Source organism: Drosophila biarmipes, chromosome 3R (genome assembly GCF_025231255.1).
Source record: "Drosophila biarmipes strain raj3 chromosome 3R, RU_DBia_V1.1, whole genome shotgun sequence".
NCBI lineage: Eukaryota > Metazoa > Arthropoda > Insecta > Diptera > Drosophilidae > Drosophila > Drosophila biarmipes.
Genome location: NC_066616.1, coordinates 3,302,676 through 3,327,708, shown reverse-complemented (window position 1 = coordinate 3,327,708; position 25,033 = coordinate 3,302,676).

Genomic DNA, 25,033 nt, shown 5'->3' with positions numbered 1-25,033 from the left:
AGCCGGTGGCAATAGCTCAAAAGAGGACCAAAAATCAATGCCCAAATAGAGGTCTTGACTAAGCGAGGGAATTATAAACATCTCGAAGTCCTCTGTTTTTCCTTCGTACTGTACTGGTGTCTTTAACCGACCTATCACATTTTGCCTTTGCCCATCAGCTGTGTTCACTGTACTTGCACCCCTCTTGAACGGAACTCGACCTTTAATGATTTGCTCGGCCAACTTTCCGCCTATAGCGCTTATGGATGCCCCCGTATCTAACAGTCCTATTACAACTCTGTCAAGCAAACGAACCTCTGCATAGGGCCGTCTGTCCAAGTTCTTATAGCGGATTGCGTATATGTCCTTCGCTGACTGCCAATACCCTTTGATCCTTTTTGCATTTCGAGAAGGTTTCTTATAAGGTCTAATTTTAGTATTTGGAAATTCTGTGTTCCTTATGAGTTGCGGCCAGAAAACTGGTGGCTTTTCCTCAACCTCTGGTCCACAATCGCTTAATGCTGATTGACAACGGAATTCGCTGGTTTGTTGCGAAGAACACACGGCTGTTGTCGAGGACGTGAGTTCAGCTCCGCGTTTTTTTGACACTTCGGACAGGTGTGTTTGTAGGTGTTTGGAATACCGCATCCATAGCAGAATATTTTGCGCCTCTCCTTACAATCATGATAGCGGTGTCCCTCTTGCCTGCAATTCCAGCACACGAGACCTATAGCATCCACCTCTACTACCTGGTCAGGATCCGAAAACTCCGAAGCTTCATCTGATAGATACCCCTGCACCAACTCCGACACCTGTTTCCGAAAGGGAACTGGCTTCTGATAACCATAGGTACGCTTCACATCTTCAAGAAAACCTTCCCTGCGACGGCAAATATCGCGAAGCTTTTGAACAGAATCGATGGTAACATTCAGCAACTCATGCCTTATTTCCGGTCGCAAATTTCGTCGAAGAGTTTCAATCAGGTCCTTTTCTGCCATCGGTACTTCCAGACAGTCGGTGATCTGCACAATGGCGTCGTAGAAAGCGTCAAAGCTTTCTTTTTCTTTCTGCTTCCGGTCTCGAATCGTTTCCCTAAGATCCACATCTGTGCGCGTATCTCGGAACTGCTTGCGTAAAGCTTCCGTCAGCAACTCCCACCTAGAGCTGTCTGAGACCTTGTGGAATCGCCAATAATATTCGCGAGCTTTTCCCTCAAAGAGAACACTGGCATTCCCACAGAGCAAGTCAAATCGCGAGTTCAGAGTTTGGCGTGTTAGCGCCTCCACACGATATAAGAATTTATCTACACTTAACCCGTCCTCATCACCATTAAAACGCAACTTCCAACTGCTTATAATTTGCCCGACTTTGTCGGGACGACTCCCCAAATCAGAGCTTGAAAAGGCTGAGATGGGCCGGTCTGGAATATCAGTATCTCCTATCTCTGACGAAACTCTAAAATTATGGCTGGATTCGGCTGGCCTGAGTGGCTCTCGCATCTGCGCAGCTACTTTAGTTTGGATCATCGCCCCCATCCGTTCGGTTAGCTGAGTTAATAGGTCATTCTGCATTGCCTTTAATTGCAGCGCAACAATATTGGCGATCACCTCAGCTTCAGTGCCACTAGTTGGTTGTTTCCCATTAGAACTGGCTGGAGCTTTCGGCTTGGCACCTTCTCCCTTGGGTTTGCAACCAGGGCAACTGCCCTTGGCCTTGATGAGATTGTCAATACAATCTTTGTGGAACTCGTGGCCGCATTTTGCCCGTCCCACTTGGTCTGCTGACAACGGCCTGTCGCAAAGCGCGCATTTGGGCGATCCTGAAGCCTCAGACTCCATTGCTGCGTAGGAAAATAATGACTAATTTTCGTTTGAACAACTCGAATATATCCAGCCTACGAGTAACAACAGACAACCAGAAACCCGCAAAATATATAAAAGAATTTGACACCCGATTTCGTATAAATACAATCAAAAATAAATCAAATAAAGGTAATTGTTTAAGAACTTATTCAAGTTCCATCTACCAGATCGCGGAGGGCTCTTTGATCCCCCCCAAGCTCGAATTAATGGACCGCTTGAATTTTAAAATGGGGCTCCAAATGTTTAATAACTTAGATGGATTATAACTAGTAAATTAGGTAAATTATAATTAATAATATAAGAATTATAAATTGTATACGAAAATAAATAGATAAAATCAATTCAAACAACTCAACAAAATCTCAATATCAACAGTCTGGCCAGCAAGCCTAGCTGATTGCTTGCAATAATAATGCACTTTTATACAACCAAAAGGTTTCGATCAGCACAAAAAGAGAAAATAAAAAAACAGAGCTTTGTCTCGCCAATCGGCGACAACAAAAACAAACAATGTCCGCCGTGGTCAGATTGTAACGCGAAGCTTTTCGCTCTCTGTTATCCAAGCGACAGATTATTGCCCTCTGAGATAAATGTCAGGCATATGCCTCTTGTCTCTATCCGTGGCCTGAGGTTTATTTAAAAACATTTTTACTCAGTAATTCCTATGCGAATATTTGACAAATGGATATGTGCAACTTGTGGGATTTTTCTTCGCGAGCCTTTGCTGATGCCTGTCATCCGTGGTCAAGTGTCCCGCTTTTCGTAAGCAAGTCCACTTGCATGTCCTATGCGTCTGACTTGCACCGCCTCGAGCTGCGACGTGTAGAGTATACACAAATAGGTTTGCTTCGGCTAAAAAACTGTCGTCAGTGGTCGGCTTGATAATGATCATCCGTTTTCCTATGCTTCCGAACACCTTTAAAGTCGAAACTGACATCCTAACGACTGGAGTAACCTTAGCTGAGTACGTATATGTAAACACACCTATATGCCAGCCCACCCCTTGGTCCTTAGTACTCGCAGCAAAACGAATGTATGTGTGTGTGTAAGTCACATTAAAAATGTGGCCCCACACGTTGGGCGCCAATCATAATTTTATTAATTATTCTTATATTAATTATAACTGTAACGAACCGCTACCCTTATAAAAACTCTAGGCCAGATGTTACCTCGAGATGCCAGCGCACGCGATAAGTTATTTTCCGGCTCTGGCTCTTCGGCTATGGGTGTGATTGTCTTGCCGACATCTCGGAATGCCTATTCCTAATAAAATTCCGATATTCGCGTGCCTCACCAATCTAACCGGTATAGAGAACATACACATCATGTTGCTGGACCTTTCTTATACACTTCCTATCCGACTGATCTGCCCCTCTCGCCTCCCTCGATGTTCTGGAGGTCTTGGTCATGCCCACCCTACCAATGGTCGCTCTTGCCCTCATCGCTTAATAGCCTGAGCGACCCCTTTTTCTTTTCAAGCGCACTCCTTCATTGCAAGTCAACGCCAGCCGCGGCCAACACTAATAACTTTTAGCACATTATAAACATTTTAATTACAATGAAATACAAACATAACTTATTCTAAGATAGACGATAAAAAATCTCATGCGAACAGACGACAATTTAAAAATTACAAAATTAAAGACTTTTGGGACTAAACTGATAAGCGATTAAGCAAATACCCTTGGTGGACTCCGCCTAAATTATTAATGGTATGATTTTCTGTCGTGCTTGCTAATATTGGGGTTTCTTCATGGACATTTCAAATACAAATTTTAAGTAAAATTAGTCAGACAAATTTTGTCGACTGGCCAATTTAACAAACCTCCGAACGAACGAAGAGCTTGGAATCCACGCGATCGAGCTTTCTTTCGCTCATGTTTACCCGGTTCGCTCAGATGTTGTAAATTTTTTTCCTCTTATTCATGCTCATTCGGCCATCCCTCCTGATCTTTCCTTCTTAAGTCTCACCCTCCAATTTATTACATTTCCTTCCTACTCCCTTCCTTTTAGGTAATGAATATATGAAAGTTTGGACTCACCACTGTTTCAAATCCATCGACGAAAGCGCTTTCCTCGGGATGATGCTGAGAGCTGTGAAAGGGGGAAAGAAAATGCAAAAAAAAGAAGAGGGGAAAGGGAGACACTCAAACCGACACAGCAAAAAAAAATGAAAAAAAATTACTTTCGGGGCTGGCTGAAACTTCGATCGCGGCTTCAACGCATGCTTGTTTTTTTTTTTTTTTTTAGCTAGCTGCCTAAGGCACTATTACACCCACATATTCACAAGCACCAACACAAAAAACTATGCTTACACTTAAATTTGCTTAAACTATGTTCTATCCGCCGACTAACCCGCGGGCAGCTACTACAGGCTTTCACCGCCGCGTGCGGCGGTAAAAAAAAACGTTTACTTTCGCGTAAATTTATCTTTTTTTCTCTAAATTATTCTCTTCGCGACGGAGCGCAACGAAGGCGACTGCCGTGATCCGATCCGTGTAGGAGACTGAAAGCTCCCGCTTTTGCGAAGCCCCGCCTCTCTTTACCCACGCAAACGATAGCGGCTGCTTTTACGGCTCAATTTAAACTTTGCTGTCGTAGGTCGGGATTTTGTAACTTCTAAAACCGTGGATATCTAATTTAGAACTCTCTTCTCCTTTTTCTTGCTCCAACACACGGCCGGTACCGCCTAGGGTTATGGGGTCAGACGCAGCTGGTATAATTTGGGTCAGGTTAGGTCGAAAATGTATATATAAAATTAATGCTCGATTTCCAATGCTGCTGCCGCCGCCTTTCCCGCTTGGCCGCCGAATTTCTCGCTTTCGTTTGGCACCACGATCCACATCCGTTTCTTTTCCTTTCCTTCCCCAGCGCCTTCTCGGGGACTTTCCGAATCGCCTTCCGCCGACCGCCTACAATAATTTCCCCGGCTGAACTCAATTTTCTAAGCATTCCCTTTTCTATCAAAACTCACCAGTCTAGGTGCGATCCAACCGAAAATTGAACAAGTAAAAAAAAAATTCCTTCTTGGGTCACTCGCAAACTGACTTGAGATGACTGCGTCTATACGCTGCCGCTGCCGAAAAGGAAAAGAAAGCATCCGCCGCTGCCGACCCGCCGGTAACCTCGCTCGTGGGGCATGGTGAATTTCTAGGGCCGCTTGACATTTGCCACTGTTATTCTCCTAGACCCACCAGCTACCTATAAACCCCTTCTAGGCCTGTCACAGGCGGCGCCACCGCTGGGTTTTATCGGACCCACAGATGGAGCTACCAAACCATCTAGCATTTTAGACAAGCGTTTCAATAGCCATACCTGAGAGCACATATTTTTTTCTCCTTTATAATTACGACGCCATTCTGAAATGGACAAGACACAAATTGGTGAATGGGTACAAGCCAACGAAATCGAGTTCCCTGCAAGTGCAACTTTAAGGCAATTGCGTAAGCTTGCTTGGGATGCCAGTTACCAAGAGGTGGCTGAGATCCCGGAAAGCATATTGGAGGAGGAGAACTCCAAAATAGAAGTATTAAGCCAAGGAGCCGCTACCGAAGGCATCCAGACATTGGAAGAAGAAGAAGCACTGCTTGACGCCGCCATAAGGGCTGCTGAGAAAAAGAAAATATTGGCCGGATTGATGAAAAACGACGACAAAATGAAAGATGACCTCCAAATGGTGAAGCATCTCGTAAGCCCGTTTTCTGCCACTGAAAATGAGGAAGCCCTGGAGTGGATTTTAAATTTCGAGAGAATCTGCAGAGATATCATCACATGTACAAAGTTTTAACTGCGCTGCGTACGAATGCTGATGAAATCGGGTACAGATACCGACTTGTTTGTGCGTGTTGACCGATCGAATACTTACGACGAATTTAAGGAAAACTTCATAAAAACATTCGATCGTGGCAGATCAACTGCAGATATTGGTTTTCCTTAAGCAGCAGCTTAAGGAAACCATGTTCAACCCCGCGAAGAACATGGAATACATACTTCTGATGGAGGAAATTGCTATGCGTCAGACATTGACGAAAAATTGACAGTGCAGTTCGTCATTGATGGTTCAGCCAATATCGCCCTGTTGGCTTGGAAGTACGGCAATCTAAGAAAAATTTTCCTCAGCGCTTGGAAAATACTGGAGGAGATCGGAAAACAGTCCGGTGCTACAATTGCTCTGCTTATGGGCGCTACGCTTCGTCGTGCACTGCGCCGAAACGCGAGAAGGGATCTTGTTTCCGATGTGGATCCCTCCAACATATGCTAAAGGATTGTCAACAGAAGCCAGCAAGTTATCCGAGAGTGGTGGGAGCAGCCAACAACCAGCCGATACGAGATGACAAAGAGGAGCATAATATGTTTATTCCGATTTTTAACCAGGTAGGAGTATATTTTTACACTGATTGTCAACGTAAGCCTAATGTAACTTTTCTGTCTGCCATGTTCGATACGGGAAGCGCCATTAATTTAATTCAGCACTCTGCGATTCCTTATAGAAACTTTAGCGATATATTGGTCCCGACGAATTACTATGGAGTTAATGGTTTTAAAATTAAAAAAATCGGGAAAATTTTTGTCAGGCTCGTTTTTCAAAACATAGAAGAAGAAACTTCATTTTTTGTTGTACCCAATAAATATGTTTCAACTGATGTTCTGTTAGGCCGTAAGTTTTTTGAGAAATTTGGAATTGTTTGTACTGTTCGAAGTGCATCAACGTCCATATATCATTGATTTCTAAGGATAAGGTAAAAGAAATTGTAGAATTGAATTTATTTAAGGTTAGTGAACCATTGAAAATAGTGAATATTGAACCAATAAATAGACTTCAGATTGGGAAAAATATCGAGACAGTGACCATTTAGAAAGCAGTAGAGACTCTGAAGACTTGTGTATAGAAAACGAAATAGTTAGTGATGACAGCATTCCGTATATATATAGTATTGATGTATTTCAGGATGATGAAAGTTTTTACATTGACCCGAAGTTAAGTGATGAAGATCGAAGAGAACTCAATGAAATAATAAGATTGAATTACTTATGCTTATCAAACAGCCCAGCGATCCAACATAGTTATGAAATGAGGCTAAGACTTAAGTCTGAAGAACCGGTACGCACTGTACCAAGAAGACTTTCGTATGACTTTGTAACACCTTCCGGTCAATATGAATATACTAGAATGCCTTTCGGACTCATGAATGCACCCGCAGTATTGAATTTTTAGGGTATACACTGAGGAATAAGTCCGAATTATGAGCACACATTAACTATTAAACATCTTCCGATACCAAAAGATCGCCATGGAATGCAGAAATGTTTAGGACTATTTTCTTACTTTAGGAGGTTTATCCCGGCATACTCAAAAATAGAAAAGCCATTGCAAGAGCTCACAAGTGCAGGTGTTAAGTATGAACTTAGTGAAGATTGTATAAAGACTTTTGAATATCTTCGTGACAAAATAATTTCATCTCCCATATTATCATTGTACAACCCAAATCGAGAAACTGAATTGCATTGCGACGCAAGTAGCGAGGGATTTGGAGGAATTTAATTGCAAAAGCAGGATGATAATAAGTTTTACCCAATAGCCTATTTTTCACAAAGAGCAACAAAACTAGAAGCTAGATATGAAAGCTTTAAATTGGAAACATTAGCTGTAGTTTATTCATTACGAAAATTCAGAATATACTTAGAAGGAATTCCATTTAACATAGTAACAGATTGTAATGCAGTAGTTTTGTGCCTAGGAAAAGGACGCCTTAACTCGAGCATTGCCAGATGGGCTTTAGAATTGGCTAATTACAATTGTGCCCTTAAGCATCGTAGTGGAAAGTATATGACTCATGTTGATTCATAAAGTAGATACCCTTCAGCCTTAAATAAGACCTTTGAATATGAACCTGTAGTGAATATCCAAAATAGTAACAACAAAGATCAAATAGTTTCAGTAATTGACAGTGACGTTATTAATCTTCAGCTTTAGATAACGCAAAATAGGGATAGTATTATAGTGAAATTGAAAGAACAATTAGAACAAGGAAGTGTGAAGAACTTTATATTAAGCGATGGAATTGTTTATAGATTAGGTGAGAATGATATTAAATTGCTATATGTACCATCTGAAATTGAATCCCATATAATTAGGGGAGTTCATGAAAATTTATGTCGTTTAGGTACCGAGAAGTGCTTGAAAGAAATAATGAGACACTATTTGTTTCCGAATATGAAAGCTAAAATAGAGGCATTTATTGGAAATTGTTTAAAGTGTATCATGTTTACGGTACCCACACATGCGAATAATCGAACACTTCATAATATACCCAAGCGACCAATTCCTTTTGATACATTACACATAGACCATTTTGGACCTTTACCTTCAGTTATATCGAAAAAGAAACATTTGCTAGTAATTATTGATGGATTTCCAAATTCGTTAAATTGTATCCGGTGAATTCAACGAGTACAAAAGAAGTCAACATGTGTTTTTCGAAATATTTTTAATATTATAGTCGACCACGTAGAGTTGTAAGTGATAGGGGCACATGTTTTACGTCATTAGAATTTGCCAAATTTTTATTAGAAAATAATATTGAACACGTTAAGGTAGCAACTGCGTTACCTCAAGCGAACGGTCAGGTGGAGAGAGTAAATAGGACAGTGAAAGCGATGCTAGCCAAGATAACTGAACCAATTAAGCACGAAGACTGGAGCAAACTTTTAGATAGGGCCGAATATGCCATTAATAATTCAATGCATTCAACTACAAAGGAATTACCCTCAGTATTATTATTTGGAGTTCAGCAGAGAGGTTGCAATATTGACGCATTAACAGAATACTTAGATGACAGAAATTATATACCACAGTGTGATTTAGAAAATGTCCGTAAGAACTCTTCAGATAAAATAGAACAGTTTCAGTAAAGAAGCAAAGAATATTTTCAGAAAAATCATAAAGATCATATAGAATTTGAGGAAGGCGATTTTGTTGTAATGCGAAACATTGACACCACAATTGGTACAAATAAAAAATTTGTACCAAAGTACAAAGGACCATATATTGTTAAAAAGATATTGCCAAACGATAGATATGTCATAAGTGATATTGAAATCAAATTAGTCAAATTCCCTACGAGGGTATTGTAGAAGCATGTCGGATACGAAAATGGGCAGATTGGCGTAATTAGTGAGAAATTAACTCCTCAAATATGCTAAATTAATTTAATTATATATCATAACTAGTCAAAATTTTTACTAACTAAAACGTTTAATATTTAGAATTACTTTTATAATATTAGAAACCCACGATCGAGGACGATCGAATTGTCAGGATGGTCGAGCTGTTAGCAGTATATTAGAAGCTGTATATAAATTAAGTGGATATAAGATATGACTATTTAATGATAATAACATTCCGCGCTTATGTTCCAATTCCGATGTGTCAATAATGTAGAAATAAGTAGGAGCTGAGGACTATTTGAAGATTGGAATAGGAGCACTTGATTAAGATAGACGATTGGAAACACACGTGTAAAAGCTGAGCTGAGAATAAAATTTAATTGAAATAAAATCTACGAATAGAAATAAAATGTAAAAGCTGCGTCAACAAGTTCCACGACATAGTTCTCTATTACCCAATAGAATAAGAGCATTGGTTATCGGTCCGTCAAACTGTGGAAAAACAAATGTTATGATCAGTCCTAATGAAAGTCCAAACGGACTTAAATTTGAGAATATATATGTATTCTTAAAGAATATCAACCAAAGTATGAGTATTTAGAGAAAGTAATTAAACCGATAAAAGGTATGGGATATTTTACATTCTCACAAAATGATGAAGTTTTACCGCCCGCTAAGGCTAAAAAAAACTCTATTATGATTTTTGATGATGTTGCTTGTGAAAAACAAAACAACATTCGTTCATATTTTGTCACAAAAATATAGATTCTTTTTACCTACGTCAAACAAATACTCATATTCCAAAACATCTAATACGTGATAACGCGAATATGAGTTTAAACAAGATGATTTAAATATGCGACATATATATCGTGATCATGTTAATACTGATATGCTCTATGATTCATTTATGAATATTTCCTCATAATAAGTAAAGATAACGATATGGAAAAATAAAGATATAGGTAGGGTTTTCATGAATTTTATAATTATTTGAGAATATAAGTTTCGTTCTGTAAGCTATATTTTCACAGTTCATTATTAGATTCCAAAATGAGTAGATCATTCACTCTTACATTAAATAGTAATGAACCCATTACAAACATTACTTATTTCCCACCCATTGAACTGACGAATGGTGACTATAAGTGTGCACTCATTGACTTTCATATGTACAACTCTATACCCAATATTGATATAAACAATAATCTATTTCATATTGGTGATAAAATTATTCAACTCCCCATAGGATCATATGAACTCAATAACATTTATGATTTTCTAAAAAATAAACTAAAATATTATGATCTTGAGAAAACATTTCAAATGAAAAGTAATAATAACACACTTCAAGTTCATATTATAACTACCAAGGAACCTATTTATTTTAATAGAAAAACCTCCATTGGACAAATGCTTGGTTTCAATAAAAAAATAATCTACCCCGACCAGGAAAAACCATATAAATCGGATCAACCTGTTAACATTTTAAAAATAAACACAATACGCTTAGTATGTAATATTGTGAGCGGATCATTTATTGATAGTAGACAAGATCATTCATCATACGAATTCGGAATTAATGTTCCATCGGGCTTTAAAATGAACATCACACCACACAATCTCATTTACTTACCAGGCAACACTAGAGAAATAAGTACATTCTCTATACACATAACTGATCAGAACGGTTAACTTATTAATTTATGCGGTGAAAACTATACAATTCGCTTACATTTAAAACTAATACAATGATTATATATAATAAAAGAGGTGATACTTACCATCATCAACACACTTTAAAACATAAAGATATAGGAAGAGGATTGAAAGTAAAAAGACACACACTTACATTAAAAAATAAGTTAATTCTTAAATCACTGGGCTTCTAAGTACGAGTTTAACTAAAGTTATGGGGTTAAATGAAATATTGGCAGTACGAGAAAAACCTTTCTCTGATAGTATATCGAAGAAAGAATATCACAGTTATTCGCCGCATCAACAATCATTTAAACCGAATGATGAGATAAGAATTACAATTCAAAATCAAGATTTGTATGTACTCCCCCATGAGAGTTTTCTAAATTTTCAAGGAGATATTACCCTAATTAAGGAAGGGGAGCGGTAGAAACTCAAAATGTTGTTGGGGGGATGAGAAATAATTGCATGGCATACTTTTTAGATGAAATACGCTTTGAAATAAATGGTGTTGAGATAGATAGAACAAGGTTTAGTGGTATTACTTCTACAATAAAAAACTTTGTTTCTTTAAATCAATTTGAAAGCAAGAGGCTTTACAATTCTGGATGGAGTGAAGGACCCGATTTCAATTTAAGCCCTAACTTTAACTTTTCAATACCTTTTAAAAATCTACTTGGATTTGCTGAAGATTTCAAAAAGAGTTTTATTAAATTGTAATTTTAATTTATTTGGCTTATAGTTAACTATGGACAGCTAACTTAACAACCTAACAGTTAATATATTTAAACATTTAGTGAATCGAGGTAACAGTAAATTTGAGAAGATATAGAATCAATAGAAGTCTCAAAAGATATACATTGATAGGCTAAATTATAATTAGTACATAAAACACGGAATGGTTCATGAAGGGAAAAATTAGATCTTACAATTGGTAGACGGATAGGACGGAATGCCCGAGTGTATCTTGACGGGACTGCAATATTAATGTCTCTCAAAAGAGTAGGAGAATACACCGCAGTAGTCAGTAGTTTGTATATAAATATTACGCCGTTACAAAATCTACGGTGTTTAAGGTGTTTATGTCAATCACTTTTAGCCTGGACAAACAAGGTGGTAAGCGCCGATCAGGATCGCAATTAAGGTTGCGCAAAGCAAATAATGAAAATTGTTTTTGAACTGATTCTATTAAGTTCTGTTGGTATACATGTTGTGGATTCCATACCTCAGAACAGTACTCCATAATTGGGCGAACTAGGCTTACGTATAACAATATAGTTGTATACTGATCACTATACTCTTTTGCCCAACGCTTAATAAAGGCTAAGACGCCGGTAGCTTTATTAACTATAACTGAGATATGAAACAGGCTATTGAAACAAAGTTCTTAATCGAAGAACACTCCAAGATTATTAATTTTCACCACGCGCTCCAATATGCTAAGAGTTTCCAAGGGTGTACGAGGTTGTGTGAAAAGTAGTGCGGGAGAACGACATTGTTTTGAATTTTGAATAATTTAGTGATAACAAGTTTGTTGAGGCCCAAGCCTAGAACTTATTGAGGTCAGACTGAAATGAGGTCAGACAAACTATGAGCTTAAACTAGAAAACGACATACAGATTTTCACATCATCTGCATACATAAAAGTGGTGCAGTGGGACCTCACCTGTGGGAGGTCATTAATAAACAAAATGAATAGTAATGGTCCCATGTGACTACCTTGTGTTACGCCTGAAGTAACATTTACCAGAGAAGATACTTCGTTTTTGAAGAATACACGTTGAGATCTGACAAGTATGACGAAATCCAATCAAGTAAGTAGGGAGGAAATCCAATGAGAGATAGCTTATAAATAAGTAAAGAGTGGTTAACCGAATCGGACGCCTTGCTGAAATCGGTGAATATGACATCTGTTTGTTTCTTCTGGAGAAAACTACAATGAATTAGACACGAAAATTCGAGAAGATTCGTAGAAGTAGAACGTTTCTTAACAAATCCGTGTTGGGAGGTTGAAATAATTAAACTACACATATGCTGAATCTGACAGGTTACTAGACGTTCGAAAAGCTTTGGGATCGCAGACAGCTTGGCTGCTTACTTACTTACCTCGGTAGTTACTTACTTGCCTCGGTAGTTACCAACATCAGTTTTAGAACCTTTCTTGTGAAGAGGGATTAAAAAAGATGTCTTCCAAACACTTGGAAAGAATGGCAGTTGCAATGAGAGGTTAAATAGAAAGTGATTGGGCCGCAAAGAGATACAGCACACTGTTTGATTATGCAACTCGGACTTTTATCCGGACCTGCAGAGAAAGGCTCACAATAGTCAACATGCCATTTAGAACATCACTGATTTTAAAAGGTGGGATGTGATATTATTAATGTGGGGCAAAGCGTATGGATAACTAGTCGATGAGTTATAGGAGAGAAGAGTATGTAGATTGAAAGAAAGTAGCAAAGAGGTTAGAAATGTTAATATCGGAAGATTCTGAAAGATTACCCAAATGGAGACATGGCGGAAATACATTAGATTTTATTTTAGAATTTACAAAGGAATATAATTTTTTAGGGTCAGATCTGATATTTTGTCTACATTCAGCAATATACTCAGCATAACATTGATTATTGGATATTACGAAATTAGATGGGGCAACAACATATTGGGAAAAATCTGTAGCGGACCGGGATTTTTTATATCTTTTAAAGAGACGCGATTTTGTGTTTTTAATGTAGGACAAATGCCTGGAGAACCAAGGAGGCTTTAATGAGTTTTCAACGGTAACTTCGGGGACAAAGGTATCTAAGGCAGAGCAAACCGATTCATTAAACCGAAGAACTGCTCTATCAAGGTCAGTGAATGAGTATAAGGTCGACCAGTTTAGGTGGTCAAAGTGGGAATTTAATCCCATATAGTTAACCCATCTATAAATTCATGTTGATTTTCAAGCCATGAAAGATAAGGTGGGTTAAAATCACCCAGAACAATAAGTTGATCGACGTAAGTAATAATTTCAGAAGAGTTTAGTACCGCAATTAGAACGCCACCGCCACGAGTTGGGCGGTCTAATCTGTTAATGGCAAACTTGTTAACGAATATATATATATATATATATATATATATATAGACATTGAGTGATTTAGTTTTTTGCATCAACAGATTTGGGCTCCTGAGATGGTGCCTTTGTGGATGTATTCGTGCATTATAGTGTGCTCCGGGCAAATTGTGGGACCTAAAGCGTTAGAAAACATAGATTCTGGAAGAGTAATTTTAAAAGAAAAGATAGCACGTGGTTGTTTGAAATTAAATTTAAAGACACTTATACTATTAGGTTGTGCAACCAATTTTTGGCACAGGTAGCTTTTAACACAATCAGCAATGGCTTCCAAATTAAGAAGAGAAACAAAGACCGACCTATTAGGTGCAATGCCTCTGAGAGGTAGATCCACCGCATTGGATCTGGGAGCCACGCCAGATAGTGGGATAGCACTGAGGGGATGATTAGCAGCCGGTTGGCTCGAAGGAAGCGCGGCCGGTGCGATTGTAGTGGCATGATCATGGTGCTATTTGTTGAGGAGTTGAAGAGCCATCTGCAGTCGTACCGGTATTTTGGTAAGGCTGCAATCCAGATGCTCCAGGTTCAGATCTAGGTGAGGTGTTGTTAAAGGCGAAGCTAGACTGCAATCCCGATGTGCCCGGTCCAGCTGAGTTGTCGACAGCCAAGATTGAATTCAGGCACGCACTAATAGGTGACGGAATACCAACTGCAGCATTGCAGGGAGATGGAATTTGCAGTATTGTCCGCAATCTTTCGCTTTGGTGATTCATTTAGCAGCTTACCATCGAGAAATTGAGTCTCCATAGTTGAGAAGACTTCAAAGCTGCTTGTCAGCTGTTTACGAAATTCTGTAAGCGCATTCCTTGTTTGCCTCATGAAGGCTTTCATGTCCTGATTAAGTACGAGGCAGGTAGGGCAGAACCAAGTTAAGCCGCATCTCTTCGAGATCAGATCAACTACACGGCCGTTTTGACCCATTCCTGCGCATTTTACATGAGAGCAATTGTCGCAAAGCCAACAAGACAAATAATTATCTTCAATGATAATACCATTGAACCCGCATTTCTTTGCGGAACAGATGACGACACTCATTTTAGTGATTGTTTGGTTAAGAGGCAGTCAAGAGAATCGTGCAGAAGAGCAGGCCGTGGGAGATTAAAGAGACACGCAGAATACCAGGTAGTGGCAGATACGGTGATGGAAGGGGCGACGATTCGGAGAGCCAATTCGAAGATCCGCAGCAAGCAAGGGAATGAGAGAGGCGACCCACTCCAAGTAAACGGAGAGAGGACCGTTAGAATACTTGATGGGAGAGTCGTCGATTAGGAGAGCCAATTCGAATATCCAGGCGATGAGAGAGGCGAAGCGCTGAAAGTAAAGTGCACGGAGAGAGGACCGTTAGGACACTTGAGAGAGCAATTGGCGAGCGGGTGTAACGAACAGACGCAACAAACGCGATAGCGAAGCCCTTTGTGGCAACAACAGATGAATTGCGATTCAATTAAATATGTTAATTGGCGCGATGTAATATTAATATACGATGCGTAAAGTGTTAAGCGGGGGTTGAGAAAGTTATTCTCCAAATTTAAGATTATATATTTTCGGTGTAACCGCGATTAAAAGGTAATTTTAAGAGCTCAAATAAAACACAACCGGTCAGTATCGTTGCGAAATGCTGGTTTTAAGCATGAACCTAGTGCTTTTGATATCAAAAAATTTAAATGATGTACTTGAGGAAGATAAAATTGAGAATACACAAAGAGTCGGAAAATATCATCTCAATATGACTAATATTACATGGAAAAGTCCTCATATAACACCCAGCGATTCAACGAAAATTAAAATATATGATAATATGAAAAGTGGATCCAATCTACCGATTGCATTCCGCAGTTGGGATACATACATTAATCGTAAACTAAGTAACGAAACACATCATATTTGGAATGTTAAATGGGCTGCTAACCGTGAACGTCCACGATTTGCTTTAATTGCAATTAAAGATAACCACCATCTGAATACAAACAATTTAAGAAATCTAAAGGTCTACTTAAACTGTGAAAAATATCCCTACGATGACTTGAATTTGGACTTTGAGAAAGGACGATTTGCTTACTATATGAAATGTATTGCAAGTTTCAAGCTAGCTACTATAATCAAAGTGAATCTCCTTTACTATCACCTGCAAAGTTTAAAACTAAAGCTCCTATTATCGTAATAGACTTATCATATTAAAATGAAATGGTTAAATCGGGGACCATTGATGTTAGGATTTCAATTGAACTTAGTAAGCCCGCTATCGAAAATGTTCAAGTATACTGCGTGCTGATACATGATCGTTTAGTTGAATATAACCCATTGAATGGTCTAGTTCAGCGGATTTTCTAACAATCAATCATGAGAGAAGACATTGTTGCAATTGATGTTCAAGGATTTCAAGGAAATAATAATAAACTTATTCTAAAAGAAATTGGAGGCGTATTCAAAAACGAAACAATCTTGAACTCTAATTTTTTCATACACTCTCCACATGATTTTATTATTATTTTATAAAAAATGTAGATAAACAGCTACTTGGTTAACAAAAAAATATCATACAATTTATTTGAACGATGGAGTATACTTTTTTAATAAAACACAAAAATATTTAAGAGAAATAATTAGAAAAAAGGAAATAATTTGTAAGGGATATCAAAAAAAGGTTATTCCTACAAAAATTTTTAAATATTGATGATGTTATTAACATTGATGAAATTGGACGTTCCTCTCTAAAAATAATGGATTGAAGCCACTTCCCATATTGTTAATTACATGCTCGTGATGGTGTCTGCTCACTTAACAATGCTCATAAAATCTTGAACTTTTACACAAGAGAAAACTGCTAGCAACAACAACTTTTCACCATTCATTCTTTCATTCACAATTTGAGAGTCGAGAAAAGAAGTTTACGAAGTGTCAGATTCTAATAACAATCTTAATATAACGAATTATTCTTCCTTGATAAATAAAATTAATTTATTAATTAATGCATTTGGAAATATGATTTCAAAAGAGGACTTGAAATTGCTGCTGTAGTCAAGGGACATGCTTATGAGTTTTGACGTGAAGGAGTTTATAAAAAGAATATTTTGAGAACATTTAAATTTATGTAAATTTTCTATTGATAATATAGAAACGTGTGTTTGTTTCATTTTGTAATTCAACAATATAAAGTTAGAAAATTAATTTCATCAAATATTGAAATTCTAAAATAAAGAGAAAAAACCTATTGTTTTGAATTTTTTATTTAACATCTGTTTTCTAAGTATAATACAAAGATTTATATCTACCAGACTTTAGTTTAAGATAAAAATTCAGCCTATTACGCTGAAAGAAAAAAAATGATTTCCCCAAAAATTGAAGAGCTTTAAAGGAGCATGGGAGTGAGATCTTCAAGGAGTTTCAAAGTTGAAATCATTTCATACATTTTTTAAAGATTTTGAAGCCACCCCAGTAATTCATTCCAAGTATGGGGAACAGCTATCAGAATTGAAACATTTAAGATTACCTTGCCCTTAACTTAATACAAGTTAGAAGCAACACACTTTAGATATTCACGCTCACTTTCCCATCTAATGCTCGCTTAAGAGGGGGAAGTTCTCGAAGTCACTCTTGTTTCACACCACAAAAATATGCGGTCTAATATTCCTCATACTAACACCTTTTGACCACAAAACAACTGAATACAGGTTACACTAACAGATATCATCTACAACACTAACTGAATCAACAAAACAGACACGCATAATTAAACAACTTCCCCCCCCCCCACCTCCTCCTCTTCCTCCTCCTCCTCCTACTACTCAACCTAAATATCGTTTTACAAATTCGTACGCATCACAAAACACCCCTCTCCTCCTACTCCTACAAACTATTTTCGGGTAAAGATCACTCTAAACAACCACAAATTCTACGCATGATAAAACACCCCTCTGACAGACAAGCAATCACAAATTCAAACGCATGACAAAACACCCCTCTCACACACTCCTACATACCCTAATCGGCTAAAGATCACTCTAAGCAACCACACATTTTTACGCATGGAAAAACGCGCCTCACACACACACCTATTGGGTGAGAAAAAACAAGACAAGACAAGACATGATAAAACACCCCACCCACTTTCACCATTTCTTAGGGGTGATCCTCACACCTCACAACCTTTCTAACTTAATTAAGTGACCTTTTATGCTAATTAGGTCATTATGACACCTGTGTGCATCCCAACGGTCACCCCCACCCCCATTTTTTTCCCCTTTTTCCCACATTTTTATTATTTAATTATGCCAATTAGGTCATTATGACACCTGTATGCAACTTATTTGGGTCACCCCCACCCCCTTTTTTGAAATGATTTATTACCTAGTGAGCCAGGACCCATATTATCCTACTACTCATTTTCTACTTAGTTCTGAATTTGTAATTAAATTTTACCAAAATTGGACGACTTTATCATATAGCTGTCGTAGGAACGATCGGGAAATTAGTGGGAAAATAATATGAAAAAATTGTTTACTAAATTTGATTATTTCTTATAACTGCAAGGATATACAAACTTCGGCTTGCCGAAGTTAACTTCCTTTCTTGTTGCTTTTGTAAATGTGTGCTATCGTCTATCTATCGTCCACAAGTTTCCAGAAGTTACTTCTTCACGATCGAAATGTGTGCTATCGCCTTTCAATCGCTCAGAAGTGACTTAGAAATTACTTCTACGCTATATATGTATATTTCTTTTTTTAAATTGTGTACTATCGTCTTTTTATTTTCCAGAAGTGACTTCTGGACGATAGGCGATAGAATTATCGCCCTTTTGCTTGCAGGGGTTGGAGGTATACAGTATGACGAAGTGAGATAAACATAGTGTTTCTTAAGAGTAACAGGGATGTATATATGTTGTGTTTAATAAAAGTGATCTAAATTAATGTAGTATGTTTGTATAACACTGGCTTAGAGATATATATATTTATTTTTTTTTTTGTTAGTGGTGGTTTAAAGCATCGAAAGCCAACTCGGAGCTGTGCTAGCTTACCGAAGTCTGGGACTCTAACACAGTAAAAACTCCACCCCCTCCCCGCTTCCCCGGCGGTACTGCCATTAGGTATTACTTCGCCGGTGGGGAATGCCCTAAGGGCTCTCTGAGATTCTATCGTATTGGAATTTCGCAGTCTTTCTGCGATGCGCAGTTTTTTTTAGAACATGTTACATACAGCGGAACAATTTACTTCTGATTCAAGCATAATTTCCACCAGGTTACAAACGGCTGGCGTCCTCCCAACCCTTATGCTCAGATCTCGACGTTCATTTTCAAATCTCGGACAGACAAAAAATACGTGCTCTGCGTCTTCATTATCCGACTCGCAGAGTGGGCAGTGCGGATAACGTTCATGCTTAAACCAATTCAGGTAGTATTTAAAGCATCCATGTCCTGTCAGCAGTTGCGTTAAGTAAAAGTCCATGCTTCCTTCCCAGCCATCTCTGCAGTTCTGGGATAAGCTTATGCGTCCACCGCGGTTCTGCCTGCCTGCCCACTAGCGTTCGCTAGATGCTCTTTGAAAAGAAAGCCGGTGGTCGATCATGACCCCCAAGTATTTTAGGCTTGGGCGAGATTTTATGGTGGCTTCTCCAATTTTAATAGTGGCCGTTTCCACTTTCTGCCTGATACTTATCAGGACTGCTTCGTTCTTATGAGCTGCCAAGGCGAGACCCTTAGAATCGAGCCATGCGCCTGCTCGTTTCCCAGCTTCATTGCAGATTCTTTCCGCGTCTGGGAGTTTCTTGGCCGTAACTACTATGGCTACGTCATCCGCGAAACCAAGGAGTCGTGCCCCTTCGGGCATCGTGATCCTAAGGATCTCGTCGTACATGACATTCCACAACAAAGGGCCTAGGACTGATCCTTGGGGGACTCCCCCGGTGACCCTGTGAGTCGATTGCCCGGATTCAGTTTCGTACAGAAGCAGGCGGCCTTCGAAGTAGCTCGCTATTACTCGCTGTATGTACACTGGGACATTAAGTTAGCTTAATTCATTTAGTGTGTGGTGCCAGCTAGCAGAGTTGAATGCGTTTTTAACATCCAATGTTGCCGCTATGCAATACTGCTTATTTTTTTCCTCAATGGCTTTGTCTGCGATTCCGCACTGTTTACCAATGGCATCGATTGTAGATAGTCCCTTTCGAAAACCATATTGCATCTCAGAGAGGCCGTTGGTTCCGACAAGGGCACCTTTTAGCCGGGAGTGGATTATTCTTTCAAGAATTTTACCCACCGTATCCAGCGTGCAGAATGGCCTATACGAAGAAGGCTCCTCCTCTGGCTTCTCCCCCTTTGGTATGAGTACCAACCGCTGAGTTTTCCAGCGACTAGGGAACACACCTTCTGTTAGGCATGCATTATACATGTCAACATACTGTTTTGTGTTTGCTTTTATGGCTATTTTTAATACTTTATTCGGGATTCCATCAGGTCCCGGTGCCTTATCGTCCTTTACTGTCTTAAGAACCTCAAGGACTTCCTCAGGACTTGTGAGCTTAATGCTTCTCTTGTCTACGATCTGTGCTATACGCGCCATACCCTCTTGCTCAGGGAATAGTGTTTCTACTACCCTTTTTAGGAAGACTGGGCATGTCGGCGACCCTAAATTCGAGTCTTCCTCTTGCTCGTTGGTATGCGCGTCTTGCTCTATGGCATTCTTTTCTGGCTTCCGCAATGGATTGGTTCCACCAGTATGCCGGTCTTTTCTTTGATGGGAGTTTCCCCTTCCTCTGCATAGATGCATCACAGGCTACCTTGGTGTAATCTACGATGCGGTTTGCCCTTTCGTCTGCTGATCCGTTTGTAGAGAGGTCCTCGAACAACATCTGCACCATCCTACTCTACCACTTTCTTTGGAACGCGTGGTGGGCCATTTGTGGACTTAATCGCGCAAATTATTGCCGCATGATCACTACCCATATAGGCGTCACTAACCTCCCAACTGGAGCCCGAAGCCAGTCCAGCGCTCACACATGTAAGGTCAATGATGGATGCTTATCAGTGCCATGTCTACGTCAGTTCCACATCAAACTGTGACTTAACCGCACATATGACATCCGTTTTGTCCGTGCTCTCGTCGATGTCCTTCACCTCGATCAGCGTTGTCTCAGTCAGCGCTCTGACGTCGACATTGCTGCCCAGGACCGCTTTCATTTTGCCCTGAAGCTCTGCGGCTTTAGGGTCGGAGACCTTATTTAAGAGGATTAGCAATTCCCCCTTTGCTGTTCGCCTGACGGCCTGAACAGATTGACCTAGATCCTCCAGCTGCGGATCTGCCTTTACTTTTTTAAGGATATACGCGTAGGTCCAGTAGATGTTGCGATAACTATCGCGTCATTTCGTGGCGGACGTACCTTGTGCTTCCTCGCCTTCGGTTCTACTTTTTTCCACTCCTGTGGTGGTTTTTGGGGTTTACTGGTGCTCTCGGTCCCAGCATGTTTGCCCCTTTTTCCCCCTTGGCTAGCCGCGCTTGCCGTCGCCTTATGCATCGCCTTTTTTGCTGGCATGGCTTGTGATGGAGCGCTTTCTTCTTCAGCTCCCTGGCCTTCGATCCAAGGTCAGTAAGCTGTTTCAGCACATCCCCTTGCTCTTCATCAGCAGCTTTTGGGCTGCCTTTTTCTACTGTTGGGGGGTGCCAGGCTGCTTGCCACTGCCCTCCACCTTTTTTTCTGGCGATTTTTTGAATGGGTCAGCTCCCATGTTGGCCTAGTCAGGTAAACTGGACAGTGGCGTGTGGAATCCGCCCGCATTAGCCGGCGCCGCCAGTCCTTTGCTTGCCGGCGTACCACCGCCCACCACCAGTCCAACTCCTAGGCTTGCTCCAGAGGCTTGTGCCCCCGGTCCCCTACCCACCATATCCCCGCCTGGGGAATTCACCGGTACTGCACGAAATTTGGGCCTTTACCCGCAGTGACCTGTTTCTCTTCGATCGGACTTTGCTCAATTATTTAATAGAAAAGGAATTAATCTTAGTGGTAAGGTTTAAAAGTTTTTTATTTATAATTTTCCCGCGAACAAATACAGCCCAAGGTGTTCCTACGTGCTACGGCACGCTCTTATGTGCTTGGCCTGCACCCTTTCCGAAGCTTGCTGCTATAACACCCGCAGCCCCTTTCGCACAATACAATACGGTCGCGCAAGCGCTTTTCACCACTGATTTAGTGTTTACGAACAAAAAGCGCGAGTGGAAAATTTGGCAACAACTAAACAAACAACGAGTGGAAATAAGGAAGAGGAAAAAGAAAAAGATGCCTCGCCTCCCTCGCCTACGACCGGCCCCTGCCTGGCCGCCAAACCTGTTGGGGATAAATTCCCGGGTTGTTCCTAGATGTCGTCCACGACCTCCTGGCCACCAGCTGACGTCCAGGTATGTGTCCAGATGGTCCAGGCCGGACCGCACTCTCTGCTTTCACAACTCTTTCCTCTGACTCAGGGATATGTGTGTGTGTGTGTCTGCTTTCTACATACTCCTTGAGTAAAATCAAACAAAACCACCTTACTTCGACTAAATAAATACACCTCCTAAAATTCTTTCATTCTGCCCGATTTATTTTGCGATTTCACAATACTTCTTAAATTCGACTGAAGTGAAAGCTGTGCCTCGATCGGATATTATTTGAACAGAATTTCCAACTATTGCGCTTAGTCCTTAGAGGATGTTGATTTCGTTGGATATATCCAACAAAATTTGGTGAATCCGTCAATGACAGCAAGAATGTGCTTGTACCATGTGGGTTGATTTGAGAGACTCCAAAAAATCGATGTGGAATGTTTGAGGTGGCTCCGCTTCCTTGGGCAAAGGGTGCAACTCTCTTTAGTTTCCCTTACAGAAAAAGTAGTACATTGGGTAAACTCGGTTATCCCTAGAAGACTTTTGGAGTAAAACTGCCCCAAAACCATCAATCGAGGCATCTGTATGAAGTTATGTTTTTGGGTAATCAAATTCTTAAGCTTGTTAAAAGCGTCAATTGCTCTGCCAGAAAAACAAAACTTGGCGTCATGCTTCATAAGATCAGTCAACGGTTTGGCGATGATCGAAAAGTTGTTGGAACAGGAAGCTTCGTTACATCTTTCGTCTTGTCGTCTGAGATGCTGATGGATTGGTTTTCAAAGCAATGGCCTAGAAATTCGATTTTCTTTTTTAGGAAGCAGCATTTCTTTAGGTTGATAACTAAACCGTACGTAAAGGATCAAGCCTCGGAAAATGGGGTTAACGTGCCTTTGAAATACACCTGGGGAATTCATGAGTCCAAAAGGGCCTTTTAGGAACTGGTACTGGCCATTGTGAGTTACAAAGGATATGAACTTGTGACTTTCTTCGGCAACATTAACGTGGAAAAATCCGTTTTTGAGGTCCAATGTACTTGGGCATCTTGCAGACGGTCCAATTGGTCTTCTGTAGTCAATGCAGAGTCGAGGTGTGCTATCGCGTTTGTTTACAAGGGCGACCGGACTGCTGTACTCGGACACAGAATGCTCAATGATTCCGTCCTTGAGCCATTGTTCGATTTGATCGTTTATGATATACCGCTCGAAAAACACGAATCTACGCGGGCGCGAATGTACGTGAGTGTCGTCTTTTAAAACGATACGCATCGAAACGTTTTTTGTTTTTTATCAGATCGTAAACTTCTCGTTTTGCCTCAGTTGTTGCATTCTCGTCAATGTTTATGTTCTCAATTTCGGTACTTTCGACGTAGATTTTCTTTAGTGCATCTAATTCAGTTTCAGCATGCTTTTCCTGACTTTAAATTTTTATTCCGTCACGATTTATTGTTATTTCATCGTTCGAAAGTTTATCATCAGATACTTTGAGCGTCATTTTCGAAGTTTCAGCCGTTTCTATTTTGCCTGTGGGGCAGTCTTTCGATATGTGTCCAAAGTTGTTGCAGTTGAAGTACTTTCGACCACTGCTTCGATAGGGGCACTGATTAGATGCATGGCCACCGGCACGACAGATAAAGCAATGCACCTTTCTTTGATTTGACACTTCTTTTGACTTGCACTTTCTTTACCTATCGGAGTCGAAATAGACTTGTCTTCGTAAATTTTAGGCTTTCCAGATTTTTTTTTTAACTTCAATTTATTCTTGAACTTCTTCAAGTATTTGGCATTGTACAGATTCGATTTGTTAACACTTAGGCCATTGATGCCATCAATCACATATTGCATAAGAGCACAGTTGTCTACACTGCCCCGAAAAGCCACTTATTTTATTTTGAGAAGATACTCTTGAACACTTTCATTATTTTTAATTTTCCTTTTGATAGCATCTCATGCAATGGAACACTATTTACTTTGGCTTTGAACTCTTTGAGCAACGCGCTTTTTAGCATTTGCTAACATCTGATACCACGCTCACTCATAATAAACACTTTAGCGGCGCCTTTTAGAGAACTTTTCGCAAAAATAAAATTTTGCAGGTCATTCAATACATAATGGAAGCCATGTCCTCGAAATCAGAAACCCAAACCTCAACTGTCATCTCCACTGAACGGCCGTATAGAGTCTTCTACATCGCGGAAGTTTACAAAAAAACGAGCAGAATTCACAGTGAAACTTTGTATAGAGGCGGAATCGTTGTTTCTGGACTACATTGCTCCAGACCGTGCATTGTTGTTGTTGGTCAGATTATTCTGCTTCTCTGTGTTGTATGTTGTATGCCACCGTTAGAACTTTTTTTCATCGTTATCGTCGTATTTCTCTTCTCGTTCGTCTATTTCATAATCTTCGTAATCCTCTTCATCTGCATCTTCCAGCAGTTTTCCACTGCAAATTTCGGAAAATGTGAAGCATGAGATCATTTTTGTCATGTTGCAAGCCCAAAACGTTGCTAATAATGGCAAGGTCGCTTTCTGGTCGAAGAGTTCATCAGTTTCTAAAAAGTCAAATCCTTCGAAACCCCGTAGTCGCTTTCGGTTTTGCCGATCGCCGACTTGTTCAGCAGGTCAACATTCTTATTTTTTCAGACTTTAGTGCCTGTGAAGCAGACTAAAAATCAGATAAATTGGACATGTTTGCAGAAACAGCTTTTAAAAATGTTCGCTCGTACTCCTTGTTCTTCTCTACACTAGTTTTCGCCTTTCACTCACGTTCTCTACCCGTCGTTTATATGTATACACATACGCGTCGTTATGTATGGCTGATCACAGTGGTGGTTGTAGAGTCGTTTTCACACACTCATGCGCAGTTTTTTAA